This window comes from Petaurus breviceps, unplaced genomic scaffold (assembly GCF_028583685.1).
Source record: "Petaurus breviceps papuanus isolate PSGF00001 unplaced genomic scaffold, PetGlider_PUasm1.0 140, whole genome shotgun sequence".
Taxonomy (NCBI): Eukaryota; Metazoa; Chordata; class Mammalia; order Diprotodontia; family Petauridae; genus Petaurus; species Petaurus breviceps.
Window position 1 is genome coordinate 24660453 of NW_027185698.1, and position 16831 is coordinate 24677283.

A 16831-nucleotide genomic window follows, 5' to 3' on the forward strand; every position below is an offset into this window, starting at 1 on the left:
ATAGATAGATAGATAGATAGATAGATAGATAGATAGATAGATAGATATAGATAGATAGATATTTAAGGAACAGTAGGGACCAAGGAAAGAATTTACCTTTATACCCTACAATGGAGTATTAGAAAACTTAGAGCAAATAAGGGAAGAAACAGCATCTAGAGATCTGATGGGGTTCCCATCAGCCACGACCAAGACTTACTAGTAGAAAAAAGAGTGAAGTAACAGGGTCCACTATGAGGCTCATGGCAGAAGCACCGTGAATCTGCTGTGCTGATATTTCTCTGGACTCAGTGAATAATTACTAAGATCCTCCCCCACACCTGATCTTGTCCCCAGGGGTTCCCACCAAAATACAGCTCAGAATTTATCCGCACTGAGTGACTCCTCTATATGTCCTTCCACCATTTCGCCCCAGGGAGCCCTCTCAACCTGTTGGGGCCTTCCTTGATTATTTTTGGCCTCACTAATAATACTGGGGAGTCCAAGGACTGTCCCATAGTGATTCTTCAACCTTCCTTGGGACCAGCCCATCTTCTTTTTTTCCCCTCACACATCTCTTTGATGACACCCTTTCCTTCTGTTCTTTGCCATTCCTTGTTAGTGATGCTTACATCCACCATATTCCTCTCCATTACTCTCAAGGTGATCCTCAGTTCTCTGGATGGTACTCATCTTTAATTCTATGGAGAATGTAGTGTCCTATAACCTGGAACTGCGCATGAGGAGAATGAATAAATTCGCTTATGGGGGACTGTATGTTACTTAACATAATAGGTCAATAACTGTAGAGCTAACTGACGCCTGGTAGATAATTCAATCCACCTAAGAAATGTTTATTCAGAGCCCAATATGTGGGAGTACAACAGAAAGAATTCTGAACTTGGAGTCGCAGAACCTGAGTTTCATTTCTGACTTTTCCACCTGCGTGACTTTTAGCCACACATAATTTCTCTTGGCCTTACTTTCCTCATCTGTAAAATGGGGGCATTGGACTAGGTGACAGGTAGGGTCCTTTCCAGGTCTAGATCTCAGATCTGAGGCTTCTATGATGACAAATCATAATAATGACAATCTGAGGGAGATATTTAATAATAAAGTAAAGTTTTCATTTTTCAATATTTCTACCTCTCCTTCCTTAGGTTTAAAACCTGGAAGATTTTATCCAACACAATAAAGGATAGCTCCAGAAGAGCTCAGGAGAGAGGCAGCAAGAATTAGATGGCAAACACTACAGAATTTCAGAGATCCAGGTAACCTCTAGCATTTTGTGCTTTAATCAGGGATATTTCTTTTCTCTGTTTCAGCACTTCAGTGTCTCCAAGGACACATGCTGAGGTTAACAGGCTTCTCTTTCTCCCCACAGCACTTCCAAAGTGCTTACATAGAAACTTTCTCTTACAGTATCCATTTGCAAAAACCATTAAGAAGATAGGGTACTTGGTCACTACTGGCATGCTTCAGGAGAGAATAAGTCCTTTCTCTGTATGTTTCTCTCTCCACTCACCCGTTCTCAAGAACAGGGACTACCTCAGTTTTTTACTTCATATCCCCAGGACTTGGCGACAGCATCTGGCTTCCAGAAGGTGCTTATTGAATTTAATTGTACCAGAATTATCTCCTGTGAGAGTCAAAGATTTGGGAGATCAAAGGAAAGCAAAAAGGTCCCTCCCACCATGTTTCAATTCTATTTCACATATTACATTTTTGGAGGGATGGGGTAGACCTTTGATTTCATCACTGTAGGGGAACTCTTGGCACAAATACTCTCTCCATCATGTAGATCAGTGACTCTTGTGTGTGACTCAGAGCCTTAGAGAGCTGCCCATTGTGTGATTTGCACAATCAGCACAACTCGTATGTATCATAGACAGGACTTAAAACCCAGTCTTCTATATTTCAGGTTCAGCTTTATCCACTATACCACATTGCCTGTTAAAATATGTATGGCAGGAGCGGCTAGGTGGTGCAGTGAATAGAGCACCGGCCCTGGAGTCAGGAGGAGCTGAGTTCAAATCCAGCCTCAGACATTTAACAGAAAAACTAGCCGTGTGACCTTGGGCAAGTCACTTAACCCCAATTGCCCTTCAAAAAAGGTAAAAAAAGAAAGAAAGAAATATGTATGGCTTTATTAATCTCAGAATGCCAATCAACCAGATGAGTGCTGCCCGGAAAAAAGATCGTACAATCAGCCAACCCCACATACTAGGCAGAGGATGGCCCAGTCTGCATCCTCAGTATTGAATCTGTGCTGGGCCACCTAAAAGACCCAGATCTCGTGGATACACTTAGTGTAGACATGGGGTAGGGGGAGGTTTAACCTTAACCTTTACTCTGTACAGGCCAGTTTAAAGACCATAAGACATGACAACTGTCTCTGTCTTCAGAAGCAGCTGGTAACATGGAGCCTAGAATCAGGAAAACCCAATTTCAATCCAGCCTCAGACATTTAGGAGCTGTGTGACTCTGGCCGTGTCATTTCATCTCCATCTGCCTCAGTTTCCTAAACTGTGAAATACTAGCACCTGCCTCCTAGGGTTGCTGTGTGGGTCAAATGAGATAAGATCTGTAAAGCACTTAGCACAGCGCTGGGTACATAGTAGGCGCTATGTAAATGATTATTTCCTTCCTTTCCCCCTCCTCTGTCCAGTAATATGGACCTTAAACTGAAAGGGGGCCAGGGAGAAAAACAAAAAATTAAAAGTATTTTAGAACTGAAGAGACTTGAGAAGTTACTTAGTGTCTTACATCATGAAGTGGCAGATTCAGACCAGGAACTCGATCTAAATAAATGTTTTTTTTCCAGATTAGATCACCTCTGCCTGGGTGATCGTCCTGAAGGTGGGAGATGATGGGGCTAGAAAGGAAGGACCAGGTCACTTCTCAGGGCCCCAAGGCTCCTCCTGACCTGGCAGTTCTGTGACTCCATGATCCAATACTAATCCAACAACAATAATAATTATAGATCCCTATACTGATCTAGAGGACTTTCACACATTATATTTCATTTGACCCACTCAACAACCTTGTCAGAGTGGAGAAATCTTGACAGTGAATCCTGTAAAGGTTGATGAGAGCTTCCTGGAAGTCTGTCAGAGATAGAATGAGGCAGGAAAGCTCTGTCAATAGCATCAGCTTATAGGTAATAATAAAAGGTAATCATCATCATCATCGTTTACCTAACACTTTTCCTTGATTAACAACTTTGACTTAGGCCTTTTAAAAGAAGATAATTATTTTCTAAAATATCACCCCATTGAATCCTTGTACCAACGACAACAAAAATTAATCAAATATCAAAGTATGCAGCATTCCACACCCATCGTCCCCCTCCTCTCTACTGTCATGCTTTAAGGTTTACTTTGTTCATGACAACATTATGACAGGGATAATGCAGCATTTATTATTGAGGAAGCCGAGACAATTTACCGGTGATGATGCAGATAGTATGTGTTGGCACCAGGATTCACATCTGGGTTTCATGACTTTTACGTTCTTCTTTCTTTCATTTTAGGAAACCTGAAACATGTACAAGGCAAGTGCCTTATCCAGACTCACTCCCATAGAAAGTTAGCGGTGGAGATGGAGCCAGAACTCAGGTCTTAGTCTCATGCTTTCCCCACTACTCTGTTCTTCCATAGGAAAAATTTCACTTGAGATCAACCAAAAATTCACCAAACATCTTTTAGGAAGTTGCCACAAGCGGAGAGCCCTGCGCTAGGTTTAGGAGAGAGACAGAAAGATAGGAAAGGCTCCCTGATCTCATGGGTGTTGGGAGACTGGGCTAAGCCTTACTTTGCTTACATGGGTCCTAGATCTTGCTTCTCCTCCCCCTCTTCCCCCTCCTTCCCCTCCCCCTCCCATTCCTCCTCCTCCATCAAGTTATGAACAAGGTCTCGGGCTAGTTCCACCCTCAATGAACAAGATGGAATCCAAGTCTAGCAGAACTTTTCATTTCATTCTCTTGGGCCAAGTTTCTGTATTTTAAGCTAAATTCGGTTTAGCCCAGTTATTAGTGTGATCTTCGACTCTTGGCACCAATTTTTCTCTTTGGAAACACTGAAAAAATGCCTTGGGTGAGTGAGGGGGTTACTCTTTGTATCCGGCCTTCTCCAGGAACAGTTGGGGAGCTAGCAGCTAGGGGCATACGGAGGGAGGGACCCTAAGCTGCCTCTGCCACTACCTTCCTTTTCACACAAACAGTTTCACTTTACAACGTTGTTGTTATTGTACAAATTATGTCCAAGGCTCTGTTCACTTCACTGTGTCAGTTCACACGTCTTCCTAGATAGCTCTGAAATTGTCAGGGTGTCTATTTGTAATCTAAGGGTCCTCCCTAACATTCCAAGGAGTCTGTGTCCCCATCAGTTACAGAGGTTCTCTATTACCAGGCAGATGCTAGCATATCCATACCTACCCCTCCTACTTAGTTCATGTTGGCATTGATAAAAATCTCTTCACTGCATTTCATGACATCTGATGAAATTCTAGTCCTTTTGTTTGCCACCCAAAGTGCTGGGGGTGGTCTTCCTTTCTGTCATTCTCCTGACGTTGGAATGATACTGGTAGAACCTGGACCTATGCATCAGTTATCCTTCCATCTGGAAACATGACCTACACCATCTTTTTTTTTCTTCACTCAGGTGGTTTCTTTGAGGACTCTTCTCAAGCACAATTTTTTCTTTGTAATGTGTTGCATCCTGCCCCAAATCACCATATATGTGCCTCTCTCTTGCCATTTGGGGGTCAGTTTAATTCATCACTAGATAATTACAATGGTGATGACAATGACAGATATTATATAGTACTTTATTTTTTCCAAGGCAGCTAGGTGGTGTAGTGGCTAGAGCTCTGGGCCTAGAGTCAGGAAGACTCATCTTACTGAGTTCAGATCTGGGCTCAAACACTTATTAGCTATGTGATCCTGGGCAAGTCACTTAACTTTAACTCTGTTTGCCTCAATTCCTCACCTATAAAATAAGCTGGAGAAGGACATGGCACTCCAGTATCTTTGCCAAGAAAAGCCCAAATGGGGTCACAAAGAATTGGACATGACTGTAGATGACTGAACAACATTACTTTTGGCAGACTGATCTCATCTGAGCAACCTCAAAGACTCTGAGAGGTAGGTACCACAAAGATCATTATCCCAATTTTACAGGTGAGGAAACTGAGGCTTAGAGAAGTCTTAGGATCACAGAGCTATTAACTGTCCAAGGTGGGATATGAAAGTTGAGTCTTCCTTACTCCAAGTCCACTACTCTAGCCACTGTGATGTCCTGCATCCTATATTAAGGTCACAAGTTTGGGATGTTTGTCAGTTGAATCTGCGGATGTCTTTGAATCTTCCCTTTCCCCAACCCTGAATACATACTGACAAGACCTGATTATTTGTAGAGTCTATGCCTAGAAGATGAATAGTTAAGCTTTTTCTAACTTGGGCTTTGTTTTAAAAATAAAGACAACAGCAACAACAACCAACAACCCTGTCCCTGAGCTTTTGAAAGCATGGTTTGGGTGTGTTGGTTTAAACGAAGTGTGAAGGGGTGTTATTAATAGTGCTCACACTATTAATATTTCAGGCTTCATTCCACAGATGAAAGAGCCTCTGGGAATCCAAGAGCAGGATACCTACCCCAGGGAACCTGAGACAGATTATTAGAATATGATGCAGAGAACACAGGATCAAAGTTATTTTTGCCAAGGGCTTGGTGTAATTCCAAAAGCATCTCTGAACAAGTAAAATAATTTTGTTTTTCTTTTCTTTAATTTTAAGGAGAGTGAGGTTAGGAGGAAGAAGAAAGGTACTGATGGGGTTACCAAAAAAGAAAAAGAAAGAAAAGAGGGCCACAGAAACATTTTTTAATGCACAGAAGAGAACAGAAGGCCAGAGCGAAACACAGAGAGTCAAGGATTCATGTATAATCCACTTCTGTCCTACTATATATGTGTATATATATATATATATATGTATGTATGTATATATATGGAAATACCCATTTTATTTGCTGTTTGTTAAATCAAAAAAAGTTTTTTTAAGAATTGCTAACTAAATAGAAGAGGGAAGATCAGGCTGCTCCTGGGGGGAGGGGAGTTCAGAGATAGACAGATCACCAGTTTAAGGTTGGAAGGACCTTAGGAGTCATCTAGTCCAACCCCTTTTTACTAGTGGGGAAACTGAGGCCCAGTAAGACAAAGCAACTTGCTTGCGGTTACAATGAGAATCTGGGATATAGAAGTGAGTCCTCTGATTTTATATCCAGTACTCTTTTCCCTGCACTGTACATTTAAGAGAAATAAGACTACTTAATCTTCCTTCTTTGATTGCCTGTCTTTTTTTTAACATTCATTTTAAAATTTTGATTTCCAAATTCTTTCCCTCCCCCACACATTAAGAAGGCTAGCAATATGGTATCCATTATACCTGTAAAGTCATACAAAACATATTTCCATAATTTGGTTGTTTACAAAGCTGCAGTATAACCACTTCTCAGTTATCCATTACATTCTAGTCCTCGGTCCGCCATTTACTTCATGACTTTGCCAACTATTGGCACCTCTTTGGCCTTTAGATTCTCTCTTGTAAAGTGAAGAGGTTGTACCAAATGATCTCTAAAGTCCCTTCCCAGTCTTAAATTGTGTGATTTACATGGGATTTGTTGTTGTGGTTTTTGTGCAAAGAGAGGTGATTTTATTGATATTGAGAATTCCCAATGTGGGATTCCCAGAATGAAGATTTCATCTGCAAAGGCAAATGGTCACCTGTCAGTAAATGGTAGTCTTAGTTGTCTGAGCCACTAAGAGATTATGTGATTTGCCCTTGGTTATATAACTGGAAGTTGTCTGAGGGAGGATTTAATTCGGGTCATCTTGACTCCCAGGCACTCTGAGGCTCAATCTGTCCACTATGTTTCTCATGACTTACACAAACTTGGGGAACATTTCAAACATTCTATTCATCCTTTTTGTGAAATTTTCAAGAGTTAAAGTTAAAAAGGGACCAAAAAGATCTACAAGTCTGTTTTACAAGTGAAAATACTAAAGCCTAGAAAAGGTAAAACCATACAGCTAGTGTCCTTAGAGCAGCTTTCATTTTTTAGTCACAGACCCAAGGGCTCCCAAAGACCCATACCATAAAACTTGCAAAGGAAAAGTGGACATTTGAGACCAACTGGAACTCTGAAGAAAGAAGGAAGGTTACTTTGTTTCCCCTGACAAAAAATAAACTTCTTTTGGGTGGAAGCTTTCATTTTTATCTTGTATTCCCTATTGTCTAGGACAGCTTCTGACACACAGTAGGTGCTCAATAAATTCTTCTGATGGAATTGGTTGTCAGGTCTGTAGCAGCAACCACACTGTCATACCCAGGATGGCTACTAGCACAGGTTCTTAGATCTGCTTTACTAGGAAAGATAGCTGTTCGAGGGGTCAACAATCTTTTTTAATTACATTCACTATTTCAGGGGAAAAGTCAGCACCCTGAACTTCAGATACAGAACATATAAGAATATACAAGCAGAGAAATAAAGACCAACAGACAAGGCTTCTGTCTGAGAAATTAGCACAGATCAATAGACAGATCCAACTGTCTGACCAAGGCAATACGTACATAGTTACCAGAGAGAGAAGCACCAACATCTGGGTTTTTCAAAGCTGGGGGGCTCTTTAATGGCTACCCAGAGTCTCATCTGGTCAAATCATACAGTCTTCCAATGAGTGAGCCCCAAAGCAAAACGCTAACCTCAGAGTATATATACCTTTTTTAGAGCCAGAGGGCATGACAACCCTCTTGACTCAGTGCCTAATTAGAAATTAATGAAAGTCTTCCAACAAGTAAACCTTCCCTAAGCAAGTTCACCCTAATGGACTCCAAGTGAAGCCTATTAATGGGCAGGGAAGATCTTATATCTATTAACATTACAAGGTCATATGGTACAATTTATTTTTAACTAGACTTGTGATTTCATTGATGTAAGGATATGAGAACTTCCTCAGCAAGGCAAATTGGCATTTGCAACTTTTATAGTCTTAGAGAATTGCCTAGGATTGGGAAACAGGAGGGAGAGTGGGGTTGGGAGAGACAGGGAAGGGGAATGCTGAGAGGTTAAGAAACTTGGCCAGGATCAGACAGCTGGAATGTGCCAGAGGTGAGACTTGAACACAAGTCTCCCTGACTCTGAGGCCAGCTCTCTGTCTGCTTAAATGCTGACTCTTCATCAAGAGGAAATGAGAAGCAAAAGGGTCAGAGATCCCAATAGCAGTTTAATCAAGGAGGAAGCCCAGAGCTAGTGGTCAGAACAATGAATGGTACAGGATAAGTTTGGTGAAGTCCTGGAAACAATAAAATATAACAGTTCTCTTTCTCTGTCTTCCTCACTCCTTTCCTCTCCCTTCCTTCTCCCTTTGCTAATGAAATATCAACAAGGCATTTGCAGTGAATGATAGAATCATAGATTTAGAATTAGATTACAGATGAGGAAACTGAGGCACAAATAAGTTAAATGACTAGCCGAAGATCACACAGTAAGCTACTGAGCAAAGAATCAAAACCAGTTTCCTTTATTCCGAATATAACACTCTTTCCATAGTACCATGAACATTTGCTATCATTATTCCCCTAGGCACTTCAGCTCATGTTAATGCCTATGCTCTTCTTGCATCTGCCTGGTCAATCTGGGCAGCTTTCAATTTAGCAATCACCCAGAATGTGACCCAGTAAATCAAACCATATGCATTATCCTCCATAGACTTAATACTCGTTCAAGGATAATTTGGAAATTTGACTATAATATGGGAGTAGTCCCACGTGGAATAATCGGGATAGACTCATTGACTTCTCAGGGTTTGCTTCATCTGCATAACTCCATAATTCTATAACTCCAACTGTAATCATCCTAGATTTTTTAAAAGTACTTTATCAATTAAACATTTATTTTTCAGATATAAAGAGAACCCGACTGTGTACACTGAATCACCAATAAGAGTATCATGCAGTTGGGTTTTCCCCCCTATGGTAGCTAACTCATGTCTCTTTAGTGTCACAGCTGATTTTCAGATGTGCTCTGAAGTCAGAAGAGCCAGAAGAGGAGGTTACAAAGGATAGGATTCAGGGCTTTACAAAGGGAACTTGTGTAGCTTTTTCTAGTTTTCACCATGTTTTTTAAACCTTTCTCTTTGAAAGCCCCATGGTTCTCTTATGGCAAAATTACCCACATGAGAAATGAAGGCAAAAATCAATCCATTTTATTGAACAAACTACTTTAAGTTTTCATTTTTGCTTCTGAAATCCATGTGTGATTAAATCTATAAATCACTTAGGTTGTTAAACAGCAGCATCTCTGCACTCCTATTTTTGTGCTCTATTTTTACCATCCTATTTGCACAGGATTATCTAGAATGTGTATTTATAACCAGGTGACTCAAAGAGCCATCTCATGGGCAAGGGGTTTGCATGTGAGTTTCATAGTCAATTGAGATAATTAGGGCATTATTGGTTTCAATGTATTTTTGTAGTATTTTCCCCAGGTTACTCATAATACCTGGAATTAACAAGCATTGACCTTTCTAGCTATAGTTCCTCTACCTTATGAAAGATGAATGGCCATCAGGGCAAGTCAATAATTTATTGCTGCTGTTTTTTTAAGGAATGGTTTATAAGATCATATATTTGGAACTTGAAGGGTGCTTAGAGATCTTATAATATAACCCAGATATTTTATATATGAGGAAACTAAAACCCAGAGAGGTTATTAGGTACCCGTGGTTATGTAGGTAATAAAAAAATGGTAGATAGAACCATAATTCAAACTCGGGTCCCTTAGACTCCAGATCAACACTTTTCACACAATCTCTTGGGTCATTGAAAATCTTCACCACATCTAATAAATGCTCATAATAAATGTAGTTTCATTTGTTCATCAATACCTCATTGTCAGCTTAATCATCTATCAGAACCTCATTATTCATTTTTTCCTGGTTTAGTGTCTATAGTCTATCTTCACCAAATTATTCCTATTTCTTTTTTTATCTTTCTAAGTACTCTTCATCTTGCTTCCCCCACCTCCCAGGTGGTGGATTTCCAAAGAGGTTTATATCTTCTTTGATGTATGGTGATAATCTGCCACCCTTTTTATCCAACCTGTTCCTTTGAAACAAGGCATTACTAGAGTCTAACCATGAGTTTCCTCCTACCAAGTTTCAGTGATGCCTGTGGAGACAATAATATGTGTCGGAGCTGGTCCTGCTTGTTCAAGGCCCAGTGTGAAGCCTTCCCTGACTCCTGAACTAGAAGTGATTCCTTCCTCCTTGAATATTTCAACATTTTAAAACATATAGTAACATATCATATCATTTGTGTACATGTCTTATTCTCTTACTAGACTTGTTGCTTCTTCCAAGGTGGGGTCTGAGTGGTTTTTCATCTCTCCATCCCCATCATTCAGGCAAATCAATTAACCCCATTTGCCTCAGTTTCTTCGTCTATAAAATGAGCTGGAGAAGAAAATGATAAATCACTCTAGAATCTCTGCCAAGAAAACCCCAAACTGGGTCAATGAAGAAAGAGACAGACACTGAGACCACTTAGTAACAACAGCAGCAACAACAATCCTCTTTCCACATGTACACAGAGAATGTGCTCAATAAATGTGCCAAATGGATTTGAATTGAATTGAATTGAATTGAATTTAATCAGTCAATAAGCATTTATTGAGTATTATGCACTGAAAGACAACTTGGCCTAGTGGATAGAGAGCTGACCTCAAAAGTCAGAAGACTTGGGCTCCAGTCCTGCCTCTGATTCAGTGACTGTGTGACCTGGGGCTATTCCCTTAAAGTTTTGGTGCTTCTAGACAGGTCTCTATAGAGAGTAGTGACCTGCATTGGGAAAGGGAGCTTCCTCACCCACAAGTTCCCCATAGCACTGAAATCACAGGTCCAGTCCTGACTGTTACCTACCATGTACCAGATACTGGAGATACAAAGACAAAAATGCAATGATCCTCAAGGATCTTAACTGAGTTGTAGTATTCAAAAGGGGCTGGGGGTTGACTTGCCAAATTGTAGTCATTTATCATTAGTACAGACAACTCTGGCTATGATTTCAGAATGGAAATTTCCTTCTCCATAGAGGCCCTGATTCCTCTATTTGTCTTCACTTTCGAGCCCCAAATTTGGTAGGGAGAAAGAGGCAGAAACTGCATGTTCGCAAATTAGATTTAAAATGAAAGCAAGTCACTGAGTCGAAGACAATTTTCACATCAGAAAGGGGCTGATTTTAATTTCACAGAGTTGCTTTTGTCTTTTTTTCTTCTCTCCCAATTCCTCCCCACCTCTTTTCTCTTTCTGAGGAAATTTGGTGTTTGGAAAAAGCGTCACCTTGGCAACTCTGAAGATCAAAGTTAGAGAGTAGAATCTTAAAAGCTCTGGCCCAGTAGGAGTGTAGGAGATTTATACATAGGTAGATACAAGATGCCCATTCCTACCTCAACATAATTATGCAGATGAAAGGAATGAACATTTATAGGACCTACTATGTGCCGGGTGCTTTTTAACAAATATCTCATTTGATCCTCCGAACAAACATGGGGGGGGGGGGGGCAGTGCTAGTAGTTCGGGTGCTGCAGTACTCCAGGTGTGCTATTATTATTCCACATTTTGCAAGTGAGAAAACTCAGACGGACAGAGGCAAGGTGACTTGCCCAGGGTTAAACAGCTAGTAAGTGTCAGAGGCCAAATTTGAAGTCAAGTTTTCCTGATCCTAGGCTAGCTATCTATGCCCGAGGTTTCAAACTTGTGGTCTGATTAAAATTTAATTGGGAAATATTCAATAAATAAATGAAAATATAATAGAACATAGGTAATGTTAATTTGTGGTTTTCTAAGTCCATATGCAGCCCACAGGGACCTGTCCCTATTTGAGTCGATACCACTGCTATACACCACCAGATGCTTCAGGTAACATGAGCTTAATTAAAATAATGTTCATCTTGAGCAGTCCTAAAAAGAAAATTGATTCACTAAAGCACAACTTGAAGAGTGTATGATTAGAGCAAAGAGGGGGCTGTATCCAGGTAGCAAGAACCAACCCTACCTCCCTCCACTATCAGTCAGTTAATTAATAAGCAAGTTGTTAATTACTTAGTATATGCCAGGAACTGTATTAAGCCCTGGGGATACAACAAGTAAAAATAAGGTCCCTGCCTTTAAAGAACTTCCATTCCGTTCCAGACAGGGGACACAACACACGAGTAGGTACAGGAAGGTTTGTATGAGTATATGTAGATTCTGGGTACTTCTTTAGAACCTACTGGCAAAATGACTTCCTCCTCCTCCCCTTTCTCTTCCACCACCACCTCCACTCCCTAAGCCATCACATTTGCCACCCTCTAGAGTTGATCAGTCAGCATTTATTAAGTACCTGCTATGTCCCATGCATTGTGCTTAGTGATGGGGGAAATAAAGAAAGCTGAAAGGTGGTCCTTCATCACAAGGAGCTCACAGTGTATTGGGAAAGACTACAAATAAACAATTACATACAAATAAGCGATATACAGGAAATAATAGAAGGAGGGCACTAAAATTAAGGGTGTTGGAGAAAACCTTCCTGTAGAAGGTGAGATTTTAGTTGGGTCTTTAAGGAAGCCAGGAGGTAAAGATGAGGAAGGAAAGGGACAGCCAGTGAAAATACCTAGAGGGGAGCGAAAGTGTCTGTCCGTTTGAGGAAACAAGAATACTAGAGTCACTGGTTTACAGAGTACATGGGGGAGAGGAGAAGGGGTTGTGAGGTGTAAGGAGATTGGAAAGGTTGCAGGTGGCCAGATTATGGAGTCTGACTGTCGAACAGAATTTTATCTTTGATCCTGGAGAGGAGTCACTGGATTTTATTGAAAAGGGGGGAGACACGGTTAGACTTGTGCTTTAAGAACATTTTGACAGGTGAGCAGAGGATGGACTGGAGTGGGGGAAGATTTGTGGCATGCAGACCAACCAGCAGACTGCAGCAGTAGTCTAGGTGTGAGCTGATGAGGGTCTACACCAAGGTGTATAGTGTCCGAGGGAAGAAGGGGCATATTCAAGAGATGTTGCAAAAGTCAACATTGACAAGACTTGGCAACACATTGGATATGAGGGGTGAGACTTAGCAACAAATTGGTTATGGGAGGTTAGAGAGGTTGCCAGTGGTCGGTACTCTGGATGATAATAGGGAAGTTTGGAAGGTGGGAGGGTTTTGGGGGAAAGATAAATTCAATTTTAGACATGTTGAGTTTAAAATGTCTACAAGACATCCAGTTTTAGATGGCCAAATGGCAGTTGGAGCTGTGAGTCTGGGGGTTAGAGGAGAAGTTCGAGGTGTCCTCCTTAAGGATTTCCACCTTGCCTGGGTAAAGGGCATATTGACAGTAGTAATACGAGCCCCTTTCTCTTAGTGTCAGCAGTGAGTCCTTGAATTAAAAGGAGCATAAAGGAGTCCTTAGGGTGTTTGTGGATTTTTCATAAATATATTCAAAGTCAATACATAGTTTTTGTAGATGCCACCATCTTGTGGGGAGCTGACTTTCAGGAGTCAATGTCAGATGATAATGACTTCATAACCATCTGTGATGTTAAGCCTAGTTGTGTAAAAGTCAAAATGCCCATCAGTCCTACGTGTTCCCCATGGCAGTCTGGTGAAGCTATAAACCTCTTCTCCAGATGATATTTTTGAATAATTGAAGGAAATATTAAATTTCAGTTAGAGATTAGAGAAAATAAAGATGTGACTTTTCCCCTCCATCTGAGTTTACTAAGGCCTTATAATCCATTTGTTATTGTTTGTTCAGTTGTATCTGACTTTTCATGACCCCATCAACCATAGCACGCTAGATTCTTCCATCCTCCACTATCTCTCAAAATTCAAGTTTTAATCCAGGTTCATCTTTGTTGTTTCCACGACACTTATCTATCCATCTCATTCTCTACCATCGCTTTTTTTCCTTCTGCCTTTAATCTTTCCCAACATCAGAATTTTCTCCATCGAGTCCTATCTTCTCATTATGCGGCCAAAGTATTTAATTTTCAGCTTCAGTATTTGACCTTCCAGTGAATAATAGCCTCAGTTAATTTCTTTAAGTATTTTCTCATTTGATTTCATTGATGTCCAAGGGACTCTCAAAAGTTTTCCCCAGCACCACAATTTAAAAGCATTGATTCTGTGGTGTTCCGTTTTCCTTGTAGTCCCACTCTTACTGCTATACATTGCTACTCTAAAAACCATGTATTTGACTATACAGATATTTATTGGTAGGTGATATCTCTGCTTTTGAGTATGTTGTCCAGATATGCTATAGTTTTCCTTCTGAGGAGCAAGTGTTTTTCAGTTTCATAGCTGCAGTCACCATCTGCATCGATCTTTGAGTACAAGAATATGACATCTGCCACTGCTTCCATTTCTTCTCCATTTGCCAGAAAGTAAAAGGAGCACTTGCCAAGTTGTTTTTGATGTTAAGCTTCAAGCCTGCTTTGACACTCTCCTCCTTCACCCTCATCAAAAGGCTTCTTAATTCTTTGCTTTTCTGCCATCAGAATGGTATCATTTGCATAACTGAGATTGTCAACATTTCTCTCAGAAACCTTAATTCCAGCTTTTCATTTGTCCAGCCTGGCATTTCACATGATGTGAAACTCTGCCTGTAAGTGAAAAAAATAAGGTGACAATATACAGCCTTGACATACTTCTTTTCCAATTTTAAGTCAGTCAATTATTCCACATTCAGTTTTTACTGTTGCTTTTTGGCCCCCATACAGGTTCCTTAGGAGACAAGTGAGATGATCTGGTATTCTCTTTGAAGACTTGCCATATTTTGTTGTGATCCACACAACCAAAGGCTCTAGTATAGTCAATGAAGCATAAGTAGGTGTTTCTATGGAATTCCCTTGCTTTTTCCATAATCCATCAAATGTAGGCAATTTGATCTGTAGTTCTTCTGCGTCTTCGAAAACCTGCTCTCCTGGTAATTCTTGGTTCATATATTGCTGAAGCCTCGCTTGCAGAATTTTAAGCATAGCCTTGCTGGAATGTGAAATTAGCACACAAATTTTCAGTAATTTGCACATTCTTTGGCATTGCCCTTCAATAGCAAAGATCAGGACCTAACCTGATCTTTTCCAATCCAGTGACCACTGTTGAGTTTTTCAAATTTGCTGGTATATTGAGTGCAGCACTTTAACAGCATCATCTTTTAGGATTTTAAGTAGTTTAGTTGGAATTCCATCACCTTTCCTAGTCTTATTGTTAACAATGCTTCCTAAGGTCCACTTGACTATTTTCAAGCATGCATGTCTCACTGTAAAGCAGTACTCATACTATCATGGTTACTGGTGATGTTAAGATCTTTCTTGTATAGTTGTTTTGTGTATTCTTGCCATTTCTTCTTAATCTCTTCTTTCTCTGTTAAGTCCCTAACATTTTTGTCTTTTGTCACACCCATTTTTACATGAAATGTTCTCTTGATATCTCTAATTTTCTTGAAGAGATCTTTTGTCTTTCCCATTCTGTGGTTTTCTCCTATTTCTTTTCATTGCTCATTTAAGAAAACCTTCTTACCTCTCCTTGCCATTCTCTGGAGTTCTGCATTCAGTTGAGTATATCTTCCCATTCTTCTTTTCCTTTCCCTTTCCTTTTTCCTCAGCTATATGTAAAGCCTCATCAGACAGTCATTTTGCTTCCTTACTTTTCTTTTTCTTTAGAATGATTTTGTCGCTGCCTTCTATACAATATTATAAACCTGTGTCCATAGGCCTTCATGCACTCTATCTACCAGATCTAATCCCTTAAATCTGTTCATCAACTCTATTTCATATTCATAAGGGCTGTTATTTAGGTCATACCTACATGATCTGATGGTTTTCCCTACTTTCTTCAATTAAAGTCTGAAATTTTCAGTAAGAATATGATCTGAGCAACAGTAAGCCCCAGGATTTGTTTTAACTGATTGTAAAGAACTCTCCACTACGATGTGTCTATCTTGAGTAACTCTGCATGGCATAACTCATACTTTCCTTGAGCTAGGGAAGCCCCTCAGCTATGACAAGGTAATAATCTGGAGTGCTTATAATCTAACCTTTATTCTATACTATGTTAACCTACATTTTTATATTCGCTGATTTTAATACAAAAGTTGGTATTAGAGAAAAAGGAAAGAAACAAAAATTTATTAATCACCTATTCTAGGCACTGTGCTAAATGTTTACAAAAAAATTTCTCACAAATATTGTCAACACAGAAATATATGGTTTTAGATCAAGAAACAGAAAAGTCAAAGGCTTGTATGCTCAGAAGATTCACAATTGTATATAAATTGTACATATTTTTATCAATTGACAATTCTTTGAGTCAGTATTTTTAGGTACCTATCATGGTCTATAGTCCCTGCCCTCTATGAACTTTTCTACTAGGGGATACAGTATGTTCATAATAAGTAAATATAAAAAATTGTTTAAAATTCAGTGTTAGGAGAAAGGCATTAACAATAACAACCAAGGAATCAGGAAGGATTGTTAAAGGGAGGAATACTTGATTTGAACTTAAAGGAATCTCAGAATTTCAAGAGACAGAGGTGAAGAAGGAACATTCTAGGTACAGGGTAAAGCCTGTGTAAACCACTAACCCATAAAAACTAATCTTTTTTGTATTTTTAAAAAATATGTGAGAATGGTATAGATGATTGATAGATAGATAGATAGATAGATAGATAGATAGACTGATAGATGGTAGATCGAAATAGGTGATAGATTAGACAGACAGACAGAGATAGATAGATAGATAGATAGATAGATAGATAGATAGATAGATAGA

General features: G+C 39.8%; 2 protein-coding genes across 3 annotated transcripts in view; both read left to right on the forward strand.

The window, feature by feature from the left end:
* The window catches only part of FAM184B (family with sequence similarity 184 member B), a 121536-nt gene that overhangs the window by 76287 nt on the left and 28418 nt on the right, over nucleotides 1-16831 (forward strand). The window lies entirely within an intron of this gene.
* The window catches only part of QDPR (quinoid dihydropteridine reductase), a 167660-nt gene continuing 163584 nt past the window's right edge, over nucleotides 12756-16831 (forward strand). Inside the window, exon 1 of the mRNA XM_069069290.1 lies at nucleotides 12756-12761. The gene's annotated coding sequence lies outside the window, so the exon portion shown is untranslated. The remainder of the gene's footprint in view (nucleotides 12762-16831) is intronic.